The 19,643-nt window shown below is 45.7% G+C and overlaps 1 pseudogene across 1 annotated transcript; it reads right to left on the bottom strand.

Moving 5' to 3' along the window:
• Nucleotides 1–18,287: 18,287 nt before the first annotated feature.
• Nucleotides 18,288–19,039, bottom strand: LOC308512458 (TCF3 fusion partner-like; annotated as a pseudogene). The gene has a single exon. The product of its transcript is annotated as a TCF3 fusion partner-like (transcript).
• Between the last annotated feature and the right edge of the window lie 604 nt (nucleotides 19,040–19,643).

Raw genomic sequence — 19,643 nt, 5'->3', positions numbered from 1 at the left:
GTCCACCGCTGCCACACATAGAGTGGCATGTTCCCATTCTCCGGTGACTTCTCTAGGCACACTCCCATCAGGCTGGCCCAGGTGATGGACATGGGAGCCTTACATCAGGAACCAGTGCCTTGTTCTTGTGTCACCGTCCCATGACCCACTCAGAGATATGAGTGCAGGCGACTGATTCAGGCCTCAGATACTGAACATGGAGAAGGAAGTCAATTGATGGCCCCTGCCAAGGTCTCTTGCCTGGAGAGAGAAGTAATGAGACTTGGAAAGTGGAATGCTTCTGTAATTTCTTAAATTCTGCTGAACATGAGGAATTACTTTTACTCATCATCTTGACTCAGAATCCAGCTTCAGGTTCACAATGGCCAGCTATCAGACAAGTGTAAATGAGCAACATGGTTGTGACCAAAAAAAGGATGGAGAGGTCCCAGGGCAAGCCATGAGGCCAAAGAGCTTCACACTAAAGGAACTCTCCCAGAGACGGGTGCCCACGTAGGCAGCAGGAAGGATGGGACCTTGGAAGCTTATCCAAAACTAGTAAGCAATGTGACAGTTCACCAGGGCATGGAAAAGACTCTCACTCTGTGTGGAAAGTTGTATGAGCAGAAGACCCTCAAGCCATGTTTAAACTACTCTTGAAATAGTTTGCAAAGGCGCATGTCAGTGTTTAATTCTCAAATATTTAAAATCACAGAGTGCTAACTAGTGATTTTACTACTTTATTTATTTACATGTATGGTATGTTTATAACAGTTTTTTAATGTTGTGACATAACTCTGTAATAGCCATTGAAAAATAACAACTTTTCCTATGGTTATTTGGATTGCTGGGCAGGGTATTAGCTGGAGGTACTATTCTATGTGGGTTGCTCTACAGTGCAAAGCAAGACTAGTCTGTGATTTACTCATTTTGCATTTCATTTGTTTTGTTTGTTTGTTGGTCTCCTCAATCTAGTGAGGGTTCATGGCTCAGAGATACCCTGAGGAAGATCATGAACGTCTCATGAGGTGTCCGAGCTGATCACCCAGAATAGCAGTGGATGTACCCTTAGGCACTCAGTAAATTTTTTGGAGTAAATCAAGGATTGAAGAGCGAGGAGAGGTGTCTGGCTTTGGCAGGTGAGGATCAGCTGACCCGTGGACATCCCTGAGAAGATGTCCACTCTGTGCCAGTGCCTCCTGCCAGCCCTCACATAGGGCATAGAGGGATTTCCTGTCAAGTATGGATACAGAACTTTTGTGGCCATGAGTCTTATGGAACCGTCTCCAGGGGAACAATCAGCAGTGGAACGGGCTGTACAGCCTATAGCATCTGGTTTTCCTCTCAGCCACAATAGTCTTCCTCTGGCTTTGAGTTGGAGATTTAGGGTCAGTGGATGACAGGGATGCAGTAGCAGGAACCATTCTCTCCTTCTCTGGTCAGAAGCATAATTCTTACCATCTGATGAGGCAGAAGTGCAATCTTCACCAGAAGCATCCCTCTGCAGGCCTGAATGCCATGGTCGGGCCCTCCCTTTCCCTCTCGACCTCTCGTCTTCTTTGTGTCCAGGATCGGTGTGTGCCATTCTCCCCACCTTGCCCTGCACTCTCTATTGGAATGACCCAGTGCCTTTGGGGTTGGGATCTGGGAATGTCACTGGCACTTCATCTACGCCAGGCCAACCCTGCACCCCAACCCCTCCCCAACACCACCGCTGTCTGCATAATCTGGTAGATTATGTCTCTGATATTTAAGGGATGCAGATCACAGATTCAGCAAGACTGGCCCATGCTCTGCTGCCATTTCACTTTTGTGCCTCATTCTGGGTTCCTTATGGGATTCTCTGGGCCATTTTCTGCCTTGTCCCTCTAGCCCAGAGTGAGTGCTCTTCCTCATGCACCTCCCTTGTGCCTCTAGAAGCACTGCCCTTGGCATTAAATGGCTAGAGCCAGGCATGTCTTGGATATGAGGCATGTTCTCCTTGGGGAGCAAAAAAGAGGGGCAATCCCTTGTTTAGGTCTAGATGTCATTGGAACCAGGTCTTGTTGGGCACGGGCAGGGCAGGTAGTGCCAGCAGAGACTTGTGAGTTTGAAAAAGGCACAGAGGACAAAATATGTCAGGGTAGGAAGAGGTCTGACTGCAGAGGGAAAGAAGCCAGGTGGAAGGCTGTCTGCTCGAAGGCTGGGTTAAGAGAGCGGACGATGGGAAAGCCCATGCATGGGGACTGGTCCCCAGGGCCTCTGAAGGCCCATAGAGGCAGGGCTTGCTGTGGAACCCAGGAAGGGCATCCTCCTGCCTCTTTGGTGCCTCTTTGGTGCCTCTTTGGATCCAGAAAGGCAGTTGGGATGTTGATTTTCCTTCTGTACACTGTAGCTTGTCACGTTCTCCAAAACAGCTCAGAAGAATTGGGGAGAACTCCTGATTTCTGTTATCAGTGGGTGTCCCCAGCATGAGATTCCTGATGGGCTGACTGACATTCCAGGGATGCATAAAGAGGGTCCCAGACTTGGAGCACATTCTAAGGACCCCCTTTCTTCCAAAAAAGGTCACAAGGGCAGATGACCTGGGATCGCAGTAGGAATTTTGTGACTGGAGCAGGTTGCAAAGGACGGCCCTATTCGTGGGCTCAGAGGCTACTGTGTTCTGTACGTAAGTGAGGGCTATGATGAGAGCAGGTGGCAGGTGACCAGGATGTGGTGAAAACATCCCCCAAATTCATGTGTGGGTGCTGGGAGTCGGCAGGGCCTGTCCATTACTGGGCAGGAAGTTCTCCTGCCCACAGTGCCATAGCACATGCCCTGGGTAAAGCTGGCTCCGCATGGGGGGCGTGGATAGAGGAGTGTTTCTTGCTCATGAAGAAGGCATGTTGGGCTCAGATTTTGTTTCTAGGTCATTCTAAGTGGTCCATCCTGCCTCCCTGTATCTCCTGGACACTGGGATCTCATAGAGGCAGCCTGAGCTTGGGCTCCTATAATTTTCCAGTTTCTGCCTGGTGCATGTAATGTCTGTGTTAAAGAGAAAATCTCAGCCCCCAGGTGGCACCCTCAGGCTAAAACCCCATGATACCAAGTCTAGGCTCAACTGCTGAACTCATTACAGTTTGCACCTCTTCCAGAAACCTAAACAGCCAGTCTGAAATTTTCTGGACAACACCACTGTGCTAATCTGTCATGTGGTCCCTCTGCCTGGAATATGAGAGTTGTTGGGCATCACAATGCAGCGGGTACAGAAGAGCCTACAGAAAATCTGGGCCTCTCTGTCTCTTTGTACTGGGTCAGCACACACAAGGCGCATCCATAGGGACTGGAACAAGTGGTTTCCAGTGAGCACCACCGAGGTACAACTTCTCTGGGGCTGTCACCGTTAACTAGTCCAGGCCCTGGTCTCCAACACTCCTCCCCAGTTGCCTGTGGCGGCTCCATGGTAGGGCTTCCCTGTACACAAGTCAGGCCCCCAATACTGAAAGGGACATAAGCCTGTCAGGAACCCAGAGCCCTGGCCTCACCAGTCCATGCCTGTTATTCCCCTGGATCAAGGCCCTACTTGAACTCAAGTTCCTGTGGCCTGGAAACACATTTACATTCTTTTCAGCAAAATATTAAGCTAGCATAAACCTCTGCTTTGTTCTGTGTCCCGCCCTAGAATAGGACATCCTTTGTAGAGGATGGTCTAATGTTCGAAGACTATCCCTCATGATCCTCCTTCCCATCAATCAAGGAGGTGGTAAAGCAACTCTCAGCCAGTGACAGGCCCTGGGTCTGAAGAGTGGACAACCCCAAGCCAGTTCCCAGAGAGCATTTAAGTGGACACAGGTGAAGGTCACACCGGGGAGATAGGGGTATGGAGGGCCACCCTGAGGGTCAATACAACCAAGTGAAAGGGAGATGTCCTAGTGTGCTGTTGGATCCCACAGTCAATGGACAGTTAGCTGCTCAGCATGGAACAGGCTCCCTGCCCACCTGCCACTGCATTCTGGCCCTAGGCTGTCTCAGTTTGCTCACTGTGTGGCCTGCCAGAGGAGCACCTAGGGAGAAGGCCACACATCCAGGCCCAGGGGCAGGACTCCATTTGCCTGTATGTCTCCCTAATTGTGAGGAAGTCAGTCCTGCGTTTTCTACTTCTACTGCTCCTCATTCAGTGCCAGCCACTCATGTGCTTGCTGCTCTCTGCTGTGTTTCAGAAGTTCATAGCTTGTCACATACAGCACCTGGCCCTTCGTTCTCTTTTTATTGCTCTTCCTGTCTTTGTCTTCTACCTTCCAGTCTTCTAGCTTGGGCCCATAAGCGTAGGAGCTCATTTTCCCGTTTCTTAAGTACATTTTTTATTGATTTCAGAGAGGAAGGGAGAAGGAGAGATGGATAAACCACCAATAATGAGACAAAATCATTGGTTGGCTTTCTCCTGCACATCCACCTGGGGATCCAAACATAAACTCCGGCCCCTCCTCCAATTGATAATTGAACCATGTCCTCTTGGTTCATAGGCCTACTGAGCCACACTGGCCATCACTCTCTGCTTCTTCTAGTGGGAAGAGAAAATGCTGAAGTCTCTGTAACAGTCTGTGAGCTCCCCACTCCCCCAAAAAAGAGGATAAGAGAACAAGGCTCAGAAAATGTGTATCTCTTACAGCAAATGCTCTCTTTCTCTTCCTCTCCCTCTCCTATTCCATCTCCCTCTCCCTGTCCCTCTGTCTGACATGCACCTTGTCTTCCCATCCCCACCTTAACAGGAAATAGTGTCCATAATGGGAATCAGAACCTCTGGAATTTGGGGAAAAGTATACAAATGGGCAGGTTCTTAGGGAGGAAGGACATAGGCAAAACATCCTGTGTTCTGGGTGTTAATTCCTCTGCACAAAGAGATCGTGCCCATTACCTTGTGTGGAGATTCACCTGTGGGGCCAACTTATGTAAAGCTATTGTCAGCATGTCCTCCTCTAGAATTGCCCACTGTTATTAGCATTGATGGTATTTATTATCCACCAGATGCAAGATAAGGAAGAAAATGAAAGACAGTGCACACTGGCCAGTGTGTCTGGGCATTTTCCTGTGCACCAGAAAGTTTACTGATTTGATTTCTGGCCAGGGCACATGTCCAGGTTGCAGATTCAGTCCCCAGGCATCCAACATTGTTTCTCTCTCACAGGAATGCATGCTTCTGTGTCTGTCTCTCTCCATTTACCTCTCTCTAAAGAATTAATTTTAAAAACCCACCATATTAAAACACAACAAAAGAAAACTCATTGCTGCATGTTGCCTCTAAAACCAAGTGTCCTGCACTTGACGCTTTATTTGTTCTCGAGACCACAGTGAGAAATCTAGCAAAATTATTTATTGGAATCTGGATTATTCTATAAAATATTCAGAAAAACATAGTATTAAGGCAATGAGGCTGAGAAAGCTTAGATAGAGACTACATCTGTGAAGTTGGGCACAGAAGGGGCCTGGATAGGAGGTGACTGCTGGTGCACAGGCATCTTGTACATGAAGGCCCTTGGGCAGGGTCTCTAGGGCATCAGAAAGCAAGCAGGGAGAGTAAGGCACACATAATAGGTTCCTTACTACTAGAATGTACCCTAGAGTCCACCAATCTGCACCGCAGTCAGGCAGGCTGGATACAGGGCAGCTGGAGCACACGAATGTCAAAGGGAAGACTCTGAATAAAGAAGAGCCAAAGCCTGACATGCTTGGCTCATTGGATGAGTTTTGACCTGTGAACCAGGAGGTCAGGGTTCAATTCCCAGGCCGGGACATGCCCATGTCGTGGGCTCTTAGCCCAGTAGATGTCTTGTAGGAGGCAGCCAATCAATGATTCTCTCTCACCATTGATGGTTCTAACTCTTTCTCCCTCTCCCTTCTTCTGTGAAATCAATAAAAATATATATATATCTAAAAGTATGTACATAGTTTAGGGTTTTGATACCCTGAATATCCATTTAGAAATACAAGAGAGCCTTTTGTCATGGTCAGGATTTATATGCTGTTCCTTCTTCCCCTTTAATCTTCCTTTCTAGTCCACTTCCCCATGGGATTGTATATAAAGTGATCTATTTCATGCTGGGACGTTTTGTATTGTTTGTCTTGTTGTATTTCTCTGTACCATAATACATTATTAATACAAACCTACAGTGGAAAAATTAGGCTGAGTAAATTTGGCATCCAAATGGCTTTACTAAGTATTTCACCAATCCAGGTGCATGCCAGCTGGCAATGAAAAATGGGCTCACTGAGCCATGCCATTCATGGTTTGTTCCACCCCACAATGTGCAATCTGACAGGCTACATTTTAAAATCCTTAAAATTTTGAGGTCCAAGCTTCCTAAATTTTCAACTAATTTCACATACACTATTTCAATAAAAAGAATGTTAAAAAAAACCACACATTATTGGGGTAATTTTTAAAATTGAAGTTGGAAGGCTTGTTGATAACTATACACTCAACAGTCCAAGAGGCGAGTTTTTAAAAACCTTTCCCATTCATGATGTTTGTTTATATTCACTAATAAAAATACTGAGGATTCAAGATAACTCATAGTTTGAGTGATCATACCCTTTGTGGTACATTAAATGTCAAATAGTTGCAGAGAAAGTGCCTGAATAGTTCTCCAATAAAATACATATCACAATCTAGGGGCACTTTTGTTCACTCCGTTCAGAAGTATAGTCAGGAAGCTAACTGGTTCCATTTAAGTGGTAATCTCTGTTTCAATCTTAGTATAACCACTTCAGAAAGTGCTGATGTCACTTAAGTAAGCAAAAGGATGCCCACATTTATACTTCTTCAAACTTTTATATCATTCCGTATGCAATATTTCTCTATTTCTACTATTCCTTTCAAGGTTGAGGACATACAAAATGTCACAGGAAGGAGGTCAAGAATTGTTTTGCAGCCTTGGTGGAGGTTCCCCAATCCTTTTTTCCATTTAGGTTGTCCAAGGAAAATATGTAAATTGTTTACCCTCCCTAACTGGAAACAGGGCAGCATGCCATGAAGAAGTAACACGCTGCTTCATTTATTTTTTTTTATCATTATTGTTCAGATTATTACAGTTGTTCCTCTTTTTCCTCCATAGCTCCCCTCCACCCAGTTCCCACCCCACCTTCTGCCCTTACCCTGACACTGTCCTCATCTATAGGTGTACGATTTTTGTCCAGTCTCCTCCCACGCTCCCCACACCCCCCACATCCCTTTCCCCCGCAAGAATTTTCAGTCCACCCCCTCTCTATGCCCAATTTTATATTATATTCACCAGTTTACTCTGATCAGATTTTTTACTCACTTGATTTTTAGATTCACTTGTTGATAGACATGTATTTGTTGTTCATAATTTTTATCTTTACCTTTACTTCTTCCTCTTCTTAAAGAATACCTTTCAGCATTTCATATAAAATAATATGGAACACTTCATGAATTTGCATGTCATCCTTGTGCAGGGGCCATGCTAATCTTCTCTATATCGTTCCAATTTTAGTACATGTGGTGCCGAAACGAGCACAGTTCTCTTTCTTTTTTAATAAATATATGTATTATTTGGAAACATTAAGATCTCAGTATGTTTTTTAAAGAATGAATGAGTGCACTCTTTCATGAGCCAATAGTCTTCTTATTTTTTTTAAGTTTATAATAGTCTTTATTATCCATGAGTGAGTGAGATCATGTGCTGTTTTTCCTTCATTGACTGGCTTATTTCACTTAGCATAATGCTCTCCAGTTCCATCCATGCCATTGCAAATGGTAAGAGTTCCTTCTTTTTTACAGCAGCATAGTATTCCATCATGTAGATGTACCACAGTTCTCTAATCCATTCATCTACTAATGGACACTTGGACTGTTTCCAGATCTTAGCTATGTTGAATTGTGCTGCTATGAACATATGGGTGCATATATCCTTTCTGATTGGTGTTTCTGGTTTCTTGAGATATATTCCTAGAAGTGAGACCATAGCATCAAATGGGAGTTCCATTTTTAGTTCTTTGAGGAAGGTCCAGACTGTCTTCCATCGTGGCTGCACCAGTCTGCATTCCCACCAGCAGTGCACGAGTGTTCCTTTTTCTCCACATCCTCTCCAGCACTTGTCGTTTGTTGATTTGTTGAAGATAGCCAGTCTGACAGGTGTGAGATGGTACCTCATTGTTATTTTGATTTGCATCTCTCTGATGATTAGTTACTTTAATTATCAGGTTAGCAGATTGCCTTCAGCCATTTTGCCAACAGCAGGGTAATATAATGCAGATTTTCAGCCCTGCTGTTTATCAAAGTTCATTAGCCCTGTATAAAAATATATATATGTATATATATATATATATATATATATGTGTGTGTGTGTGTGTATATATATATGTGTATATATATATATGTATATATATATATATATATATATATACATATATGTGTGTGTGTGTGTATATATATATATATATATATATATATATATATATATATATATATATATTTTACAGGCCCAGTGCACAAAAATTTGTGCACTCAGGGGAGAGGGGGTCCCTCAGCCCAGCCTGTGCCCTCTCGCAGTCTGGGACCCCTCAGGGGATGACCACCTGCTGGCTTAGGCCTGCTCCCCGGGGAATTGGGCCGAAGATGGCAATCAGACATTCCTCTGACAGCCTGGCAGCCCTCGGGAGATGTCCACTTGCCAGCGGGGAGAAGACCTAAGCTGCAGTCAGACATCCTTAGCACTGCTGACGAGTCTGGAGAGCCTCCCTCCACCACTGCTGTAATGGCAGCCATCAGCCTGGCTTGTGGCTGAGCAGAGCTCCTCCCATGTGAGAGCGACCTGACTACCAGAGGGCAGCACCTGCATTGAGCGTCTGCCCCCTGGTGGTCAGTGTGTGTCATAGTGACCAGTCATTCTCAGTCTTTCTGCTGTTAGGGTCAGTTTGCATATTACTCTTTTACTATATAGGATAGAAGCCTGGTGCATGGGACGGGGCCGGCTGGTTTTCCCTGAAGTGTGTTCTAGATCAGGGTGGGGTCCCCACTGTGGTTCCTGGCCAGCCTGGGTGAGGGGCTGATGGCTGTTTGCAGCTGGTCACACACTCTTCAGAGTAGGGGTCCCCACTGGGGTTCCTGACCAGTCTGGGTGAGGGGCTAAGGGCCGTTTTCAGGATGGCAGGCGACTGAAGCTCCCAGCCTCTTTTTTTTATTTTTTATTCTGGGATTTATTTACCTTCTATTGCTGTCACTGGAGCTGAGAGCCGGCTGCAGCTTGAGGCTATGGCTGGCTGAAAGCAGGTATCTGGGTTTGTTTAGCTTCTATAATTGCAACATTGTTGCATCTGGAGCTCAGAGCAGGGCTGCCGCAGGTGGGGAAACTTGGCTTCCTCCATCACTGGAGCAACCAAGCCTCATGTTCACTTCAGCTGCGTGGCTTCCGGCAGGCATCTTGATTGGGAGTTAATTTGCATATCTCGCTGATTAGCCAATGGGAAGGGTAGTGAAGTTATGGTTAATTCCCATGTTTATCTATTATTAGATAGTATATATATACATATATATATATATATATATATATATATATATATATACACACACACACACATACATCTATACACACACACACACACACACACATACACACAGACACATACTACTGTTGGTCTTTATCTCCAGCACTTAACTCTGAGGTTTGACAGTGTGATCAGTGCTTCTTTGTGTCTAGATGTCTTGTTGTTCATCAGTTAATGTTGTTCATTATATTCCACAAATGAGTGAGAATGTGATATTTATCATTCTCTGAGTGGCTTAATTTGCTTAGTGTAATGCTCTCCAAGTCCATCCATGCTCTTTCAAATTATAAGAGTTCATTCTTTGTTACAGCAGTAGAGTATTCCATTGTATAGATGTATCACAGTTTATTCATCCGTGCATCTGCTAATGGGCACTGAGACAGTTTCCAAATCTTAGCTATTGTAAATTGGGCTGGTATGAACATACAGTGGCATATATCTTTCCTGATTGGTCTATCTCACTTCTTGGGATATATATGCCTAGAAGAGAGAATACTGGGTCAAATGGGAGCTCCATTTTTAATTTTTTGAGAAAACTCTACACGGTTTTCCACAGTGCTTGCATCAGTCTGCATTCCCACCAGCAGTGCACATGGATTCTTTTTTGTGTGGCTGTTTTCTTGGATCCAGGGCCTTAGGTATTACAGACTTTTGATCCCCAATACGAATTAGGCATAATGCAGTTCGAATAAGAGCACACATAGTTCAAGATGACAAGGTTACTTGTTTTCCTTGAGCCTGAGTTCAGAGAGTACCTTTTGATATTTTTATTATTTTTTTAATATTATATTTTATTATTATATCTGTCTTTGTTGTTTATTGTTATTGCATTAAGCATGCCTTTATTTTAAAGTCTATTTTGTCTGATGTGGGTATTGTTGCTTTTTCTCTGCATCCTCACCAGCACTTGTGGTTTGTTGATTTTTTTCTGACAGCTATTCTGACAGGTGTGGATTGGTAACTCATTGTCGTTTTGATTTGCATCTCTTGGACTGTTCTCTTGGACTGTTTGAGCATTTTTTTGTATGTCTCTTGGCCTTTTGTAGGTCCCCTTTTGAAAAGTGTTAATTTAGGTCCTTTGTTTTGATTGGATTGTTTATCTTCCTATTGTTAATTTGTGTGAGTTCCCTGAAATTTGTGTGAGTGGATATTCAACACTTATCCGAGATACTTGGGAAATATGTTCTCCTATGCTGTGGGCTTTCTTATTGTTTTGTTCAGGATTTTGTTTGCTGTGCAAAAGATTTTTATTTTGATGTAGTCAATTTGTTTATTTTCCCCTTTGTGTGCATTGCCTTTGAAGCTGTATCGGTAAAGATATTGCGGAGACGTATCTGATATTTTGCTACATATGCAATCTTGTAAGATTTTTTATAGATTCTCATCTGATGTTTAAGTCCTTTATCCACTTTGAGTTTATTTTTGTGAATGGTGTAAGTTGGTGGTCCAGTTTCATTATTCTGCATGTATCTTTCTAATTTTCCTAACATTTATTGAAGAGAATATCTTGACTCCATTGTATGCTCTTGCCTCCTTTGTAAATTAATAATAGAGCATAATGACTTGGGTCCACTTCGGGGTACTCTGTTCTGTTTCAGTGGAGTATATGTCTTTTCTAGTGGCAGTAGCAGGCAGTTTTGAGAATGGTGGCTTTATATTATAGCTTAATATCTGGTATTGTGTGCCTGCCAACTTTTTTCTTCTTCCTCAGATTGCTCAGGCTATTTTTACTCCATTTCAATTTTTGGAGGATTTTTTTCTGTGTCTGTGATATATTCTGTTGGTATATTAATGGAGATTACAATTAATCTGTAGATTGCTTTCGGGAGTATGGACATGTTAATGATGTTAATTCTACCAACCCATCAACATGGTATATTAGTCCATTGGTTGATATCTTTATCTCCATTTCAATGGCCTGTAGTTTTCCAAGTGCAGTTCTTTTACTTTCTTTATGAGTCAATAAAAATGTACAGTTTTTAATTATAAACCTTGTGTTCTATCAAAATTACTTCACGCGTGAATTTTAGGACACCCTTTACTTAGGCGACTCCGGTGAAAGGGCCATTTGACCCACAAAGGGGTCGCAACCCACGGGTTGAGAACCGCTATTCTAAAATGTCAATTAAATCTAATGGATCCAGTGTGTCCTTTAGAGGCTCTGCATCCTTGTTATTTTTTCATATGGAAGATCTATCCAGAGAAGTCAGAGGGGTGATAAAAGTCCCTTACTGTGACTGTCCTGTTGTCACACTCTCTGTAAAAGTCTTCTAGAATTTTTGTTAGTTTTGATTTTTTGTTTGTTTGTTTGAGATATATATATTGAGGTGCTCCTCTGTTGGGTGAATATATGTTTACTAGGGTTATATTGTCTTGTTGGTTGGTCCCTTTAGTATCATGCAGTGACCTTTCTGTCTCTTGTGATGGCCTTTATTTTAAAGTCTATTTTGTCTGATACCCATATTGTTACTTCAGCCTTGTTTATTTTTTTCATTTCCATTTGCATGGAAATGTTTCCCATTCCTTCATTCTCATCCTGTGTGTGTCTTTTGTTTTGAGGTGGTGTTCCTGTAGAAAGCATATACTTGCATCATGTTTTTGTATCCATTTTGCTCCAATACACCTTTAGATTGGAGCATTGACCTATTTACATTTAGGGTTATTATTAATAGGTATTTATTTCTTTCCATTTCATTTCTGTGTGGCTAACTTTCTGACTCTGTTTCTCCTTCTCATTACAGCAATCTCTTTAGCATTTCTTGTAAAGCTGGCTTGGATATGATGTACTCCTTCAGCCTTTTTCTGTCTAGGAAGCTCTGTATTTGACCGTCTATTTTGATTGAAAGAATTGCTGGATATAGTAATCTTGGCCTCAGATCCTTACTTTCCATTAACTTGAGTACTTCATGCCATCTTCTTCTGGCCTGTAGAGTTTCTGATGAGAGATCAGGAGTCAGCCTTATGGGAACTCCTTCATAGCTAACAGTTTTGTCTTGCTGCCTTGAAGATTCTGTCTTTGTCTTTAATTTTTGGCATTTTAATTATGATGTGTCTGGGCATGGGTTTGTTTGGGTACTTCTTCTTTGGGGTTCTCTTTGGCTCTTGATCTTGTGTAGGATTTTCCTTTATCAGGTTAGGTAAGTGTTCTGCCATTGTTTCTTCAAAGACCTCTATGCCTTTCTCTCCTCCTGCCTCTTTTGTCACTCTCGCTATTCTAATACTGTTAGGTAAGTGGTCCTCCTGTTTGTTTGGGTTTTTTTTTTTAAATCTTATTTTTTCTGTCTTTTTTTTATTGGGTGATATTTTTAACTTTGTTCTAATTCAGTGATTGATCCTCAGCTTTCCCTAATATCTGCCTATTCCTTCCAATGTGTTCTTTGTGTTATGTCATTTTATATCTAGGACTGTTCTTTTCATAGTCACTATATCTTTTTTCATGCTCTTGAGCTCTTTTACCCTCATAACTCTGAAGTCAGATTCAGATAAATGTCTGCTCTGTGCTTCACCTATCTCTATATCTGAAGAATTCTCTAGTTCTGTTATTGGGGGTTGTTTCTTTGTTTCCTCTTTCTGGCTTTCTGTCTGGGTTTGTGGTGAGGAGCTAGGTGGATCCTATATGCCTCTCAGTCTCTAGTGCAGGACATTGTTAAAGTATGTTTCTGACTAATTCGGTCAGGCAAAGACTCAAAGCCTCCAGAGATCTCCTCTCTCTATAGACTGGTAGGATTCCAACTTCACTTGCCTCCAAGGCAATGGTCATCAGCTGTGACAAGAGTTTGTTTCAACAAGGTGGGGCAGTTGCCTCTGCCTGGAGGTTAATTGTTATTTATAATCTCTTAACTGCCCTCAGGGCACGGTGTTTACCAGTAGTGTGTGTTAATTGTGTCCCCTCCAGGAAAAGCAAATGTCTGCATGGGAGAGATTTTCTCTGCTGCATGAGGAAATGACTTCTCCCAGGAACTTGAAGTGTTTGTCTTCTGAGCTGGTAACCTTGACTCCCAGTTCTGGCTTTTTCCCTCACAGCTCCAGTCCGCTTCACCCTCCCTTTGCCAGGGCACAAGGTGTGTGGCTCCACAGGGAAGTTTGTGCGTTGGCCCTTTAAGAGGATGCCTGAATTTCCAGTTGTCTCTCCCTGGCAGACAGTGCCCTGCTGCTATTCACATCCACAGGTTATATGGGTACCCTCCTCAGTTCTGGTGCTCTCTGCTAGGAGGCGCAGCTTGGGGATTAGACCCAGAGTTCTCAGTGGCAGTCCTCCACAGCTGAGATATCTCTCTGAGACTTCAGTTGCTGTCTGTGGGTGTCAGGCCCGCCCCCTTCCAGCCTCCTCTCCTCCTACCAGTGTCTAAGTGGCCTCCACCTTCGGTCCTCGGGTGTCACGGTTCTCTCCTGTGAGTTTTCCATTGATTATTCAGGAAGTTGTTCCGTATTTTAGTTGGAATATCAGTTTGTTCCTGGGAGCATGTCCCTGCAGCATACACTTATTCTTCCACCATTCTTTTAAAAATATTTTTATTTATCTCAGAGAGAAACGGAGAGCGAGTGAGAGTTAGAAACATCAGTGATGAGAGAGATTCATTGATCAGCTCCCTCCTGCAAGCCCCAGACTGGTGATTTATTCCACTCCCAGGTAAGTGCCCTTGACCTGAATCAAATCTGGGCCCTTCGGTCTGAAGGCCAGTGATCTGTCCACTGTTCCAAATTCGCTAGGGTTCTGCCACCTTTTTCAATCTTCTTCAGAATCCCTCTGCATTGTAAAGTCCCTGCTAACATTCTTGTCCAATACACTCCTTTTCATGTGGTTTCAGGATGGAGTTGTGCATGAAGGCCCTAATGTCCTGTGAGTGCACATTCTGATCAATAGCACCATCAGGAAATGTGCATTGAGGCATGCTTAGTAGGCATATAGTAACATAAACCTGCCATGTCTCTTACTGTTTCTGTCTCTGTTTGGATCATGATGGATCCCAACTAAGGCTCTTGTTTCAAGTAGGGGTTGGCAGGATATACTCTTCATTTCAACACGTGTTCTTCTGAGAAACTTTGGTAATGGTGCCCTACTCTAAAATGTATTAGGCCATTCAATTATAAGGCCAGATCTTTTTATAAGGACAAGGCATTTATTTTTATTGAATGATAATTCTAAGAAACACATCTAATCTAATAAAAGATAAACATGGTAATTGGTGTACGACCGCTACACTTCCCATTGGCTAATCAGGGCAATATGCAAATTAACTGTCAGCCAAGATGGCGGCCGGCAGCCAGGCAGCTTGAACCTAAAATGAGGCTTGCTTGCTTCAGTGACGGAGGACTCCAACGTTCCCTGCCGGCTGCTGCAGGCCTCTGAGCCTGCAGTTTCAAACATTGTAACAAATATAGACGCTAAACAAAACCTCAGCCAGCTGGGATCTCAGAGCTGGGGTTGATACAGAGTTTTGAGAACTAAAACAAACCAGATACCTGCTTTCAGGAGCGGAGGCCTAAGAGCTGGAGCCTCAGAGCTAAAGCTGGCCCAGAATTAAAAAAAAAGAAAAAGAAAAAAGGAGCAGTTGGGAGCTTCAGTCCCAGCCTGAAAACAGCCCTCAGCCCCTCACCCAGACTGGCCAGGCACCCCAGTGGGGACCCCCACCCTGAAGGGTGTGTGACCAGCTGCAAACATCCCCTCATCCAGGCTGGCCAGGCACCCCAGTGGAGACCCCCACCCTGATCCAGAACACTCTTCAGGGCAAACCAGCCAGCCCCACCCATGAACCAGTTCTCTATTCTATATAGTAAAAGGATAATATGCCTCCCAGCACCAGGATCAGCGGAGCCAAGGGGCCTCCCTGCACCAGGATCAGCGTGACAGGGGGCAGCGCCCAAACCCCCTGATTGCCCTTCTCTGTGGGTGATAGAGGGCGGCGCCCCAACCCCCCACCATGGGCCCTGCTCTGTGTGTGATGGGGTAGAGTCATAACCTCCCCATCGGCCCTGCCCTGAGTGTGACAGTGGTGGCGCCCCAACCCCCCTGATCGGCCCTGCTCTGTGGGTGATAGAGAGTGGCGCCCCAATCCCCTGATCCGCCCTGCTCTGTGTGTGACAGGGGGTGTTGTGCCAACTCCCCTATAGGCCCTACTCTTTTAGTGACAGGGTGATGCTCCCCAACCCCCTGATGGGCCCTGCTCTGTGCGTGACAGGTGGGGGGGGTGAGTTCCCCAACCCCCTGATCGGCCCTGCTCTGTGCGTGACAGGGGGCAGTGCCCCAACCCTCTGATCAGCCCTGCTCTGTGCGTGACAAGGGTTGGTGCCACCACCTCCCCATCGACCCTGCCTTGAGTGTGACAGGGGACGGTGCCCCAACCCCCCAATTGGCCCTACTCTGAGCATGACTGAGGGTGGCATCGCAACCTCCCAATCCGCCCTGCTCTGTGCATGACAGGGGGTGGTGCCCCAAATCCCAGTGGGCCCTGCTCTGAGCCCAACCAGGGGCTGCACCGAGAGATTGGGCCTGCCTTCTGCCACCCGGGAGCAGGCCTAAGCCAGCAGGTCGTTATCTCCCAAGGGGTCCCAGACTGCGAGAGGGCACAGGCCAGGCTGAGGGACCCCCCCCCCCACCTGAGTGCACAAATTTTTGTGCACCGGGCCTCTAATAAATATATAAAGATATACTTTGTGCTTCCAACAATCATACGTATTGAGGAAATGTGGAGACCAAATAACTACAACTGAATCAATAGGATGCAATTACTGTAGTTCCTCGCATTACATTGTTGACACGTTCCTGAAGTGGGATGTAATGCAATATTCGCGTAAGTCATAACCCACCTACATAAGCACGTATGTCACTCACATGGAGTACACATACACAGCAGTAATGGCGTGAAACAGTAAAAAAAAAAAAAAAAAAAAAAAAAAAAATTAAAAGAAAGATAACAATTCCTGACCTTTACTTGTGGTAAATGAATAATAATAATAATAAAAAAAACCATGAAGCATATATGTACATACGTAGAAATGATCAAACTTTTTTAAAAAATAAATAAATGGGGTATGGAGACGTATCCAGAAAACTTTGTACTTTGAGTCCAACATAACCCAAGGAATGTCTACATTATCTCAACAGGCTGAAAAGTGACCAATGTGGATTCAGATAGTCTGTTTTTAATGAAAACAAGGTTGGGAAGGCACACTTCAAAGAGTCAGGCATTGCAAGTTCCAAATTAGAGCGTGCACATCGTTGTGAAGAAGTAAGGTAAAAGTGACTTATTCATATTAGTAAAGAGATGTTTTAAAATCTAACACTGAGACCCTCACTATAATTTATGTTGGAAAATTGGAAGTATTGATAGCATCAGTGTAGTTAAGAAGAATATGCCTCTGCACTTGAATATAGACAAGCAGCCTTCCCATTTCAATTTTGGATGAGCTAGTGAGCAAAGAAAATTAGTGAAAGGCTCATTTAGTGGCATTAGTGGAAAGAATTAGCACTGAAACATAGTACTGTTTGTGGGAGATGTAATATTTCTCATATTTTGAAGGAGATTAGTGCCCTTCCTATAAGCCATTAAATAATACCACTAAAGAGCAGTAAAATCTATATGGCCATCATTACCAAAATTCAGGTTATACCTTTAAATTATTCAGCATTAGAAGAGAACCATGCTAAATCGGTGATAAATAATAAAATGACTAGAGGCCCGGTGAATGAAATTCAAGTGCTGGTGGCGTCCCACAGCCTGGCCTGCGCCCTCACGCAATCTGGGACCCCTTGGGAGATGTGGGACTGCCAGATTAGGTCTGACACCTCCTGAGGGATGTAGCAGTGCACGAAACGGCAGGCAGCCGGGCAGGAGCCCAAGCTGGAGCCAGGTGCTGTGTTCCCGCTCATCCAGGCCCCACTCCACCTGCCACCACTGCTTCGTAGCCTTGTCACATAGGCAGCAGAGGCTCTTGCTGTCACAGCTGCACTTTCCAGCCTTTAGCCCGGCTTCTGGCTGAGTGATGCTCTCGCTGTGGGAGAGCCTTGACCACCTGGGGGAAGCTCCTGTGTTGAGCGTCTGCGTCCTGGTGGTCGGTGTGCATCGTACCAACCACTCATAATGTCGCTTATGCTTATATATATATATATATATATATATATATATATATACACACTAGAGGCCCGGTGCACAAAAATTTGTGCACTCGGGTGGGTCCCTCAGCCCGCCCTGTGCCCTCTCGCAATCTGGGGCCCCTTGAGGGCCCCTTCCCCTGGCTGCTGGCACCAGTTTTCTTCCGGCGCCTGGAACCCAGGCCTTCCCTCTTCGCCAGGAGGGGCGTGTACAGTGGGCTAGGGACTTAGCTCTTTTAAAAATACTTCTGAATGTTTGGTAAATAACCCTGTAGGAATCTCCTTTCTGAAACATGTTGGTTGTTAAGGGCTGATTTGGGTAATCAACAAAATGTATGTTAGAATCCTAATCTCCAGAACCTCAGAATGTACCTGTGTATAGAGATAAGATCTTTAAAGAGGGGATTAGATTAAATTGAGGCAGTTCTAGTGGGACCCTTAGCCCATCTCACTGAAGTCCTTATAAGAAGAGGAATGTTGGGGCCCTGCCTCAGTAGGTCCGGGGGTTCCCAAAGGTGTGGATGGAGTCGGCGACGAAGGAATGACACAGAGGCAGCATTCAGGTGATCATCATGTCCAGGTTCTCTTTTTATTGTCCTGTTACATCTATATTTATACTATTTGATCCTAAAAGCATGCCTCTATAAGCTTTTTTTTGCCAAGGAGAGCATGGGGTCTGTTTATTGGGGGGTCAGTCAAAGGGGGAGCTGGCTAGGGTGGGGTAGGGCAGCTACTTGTCTGGCCCCCAGAAACCCAACTTGTGTCCAAAGCCTCGACCGCTTTGAAGCCAAAGTCTTCCTCCACCTTTATCTGCATGGGGGCCAGCTCCAGAGACAGCGGGACTCACGCCTGGCCCCCTTCCGGTGGCACTCGCCGCCTCTTCCAACCCCTGGGCCCCTCGCCAGGGGCCAGGCTGCTGGCTTCTGCAGGCGCTGGCATCCTCCTGGGCGGGGACAGCCCCTCTTTCTCTGGAGGCTGGTTCTCAGTGTTGCCTGGGGTGGGGGCATCTGTGCCCTGGCTGCCCTCATCCTCCAGTAAGATGGTGAACTGGCTGGCCCAGTAGTTGTCACCGTAGGAGTCCAGAACCTTCATGAGGAACCTCCTCTCCTGCTGGAGTCTCCATGTTATCCTCTATATCTGATGGAGCCTGTTCAGGACCCACTCCTTCGCCTGCTCAATCTCCCTGCAGCGCCTGGTACTTCCTGCGATTAAGTTCCCTTTGGCGCCGCTGTTGCCAGCCTCAGGCTGCCTCCTCCTCTTCCTCTAGCTCCTGGAGGCTGCAGCTGCCCAGACCCCCAGACAGGAACTCCACTTCGGTCTCAAGCTCGCTCTCCAGGATGTGACCACCTTCAGCGGAGGCAGCGCCAGCTCCCAGCCAGGAGGTGCTGAGAACTCCTCAAAGCCCACGGCTGCCATGGACCCCTCTCTCTGCCCCAGCTCCATTTCTCCCTGGCTCCAGGCGCAGAACTTCCAACCTTGCAAGCCTCTAGTTTAAAGTGGCTTGCAAAACTACAGCCCATTGGATTTCACAGCCAGGCACCCAGGCCCGGCTGCTAAGCCTCCTGTGAGTTGTAGTTCTCTATTTCCAGCTTGCCTCCCTGCCCCACCCCCACCCCAGTCCCAACTGAAAGGCCCTGCTGGCTGGACTAACCCTGTGGCCAGGCATCTGAGTCACCTCGGGTCTTTATTCCTGCCCCGACACCACGCCATCTGGCCATGGAGACTCTCCTCTTGGGAGGCCCCTGGGTCTCCTTCTGGGTCTCCTTCTCGGGCCTGGCTGCATCGCCCCCGAACCGGATGGCGTGCCCCAGCTGCTACACAGCCCCGGGCCCTGGGTCTCCTCAGCCTGGGCACCGGATCGTGTTCCCCAGCTGCAACGCAGCTCTGGGTCCTGGGTCTCCTCAGCCTGGGCACCGGATTTCTGACCCAGCAGCGATGTAGCCCCAGCACCCGGGTCGCCTTCTGGGTCTCTTGCTGGGGCCTGGCTGCTTCGCCCCTGGGGTCCAAATGGTGTCCCCAGGCAGCTATGCAGCCTGGCCTCTGGCCC

The sequence above is a fragment of the Myotis nattereri genome (genome assembly GCF_964212035.1).
Source record: "Myotis nattereri genome assembly, chromosome: Y".
In the NCBI taxonomy this organism is placed as follows: Eukaryota; Metazoa; Chordata; class Mammalia; order Chiroptera; family Vespertilionidae; genus Myotis; species Myotis nattereri.
This window is presented reverse-complemented; position numbering and strand designations above follow the sequence as displayed.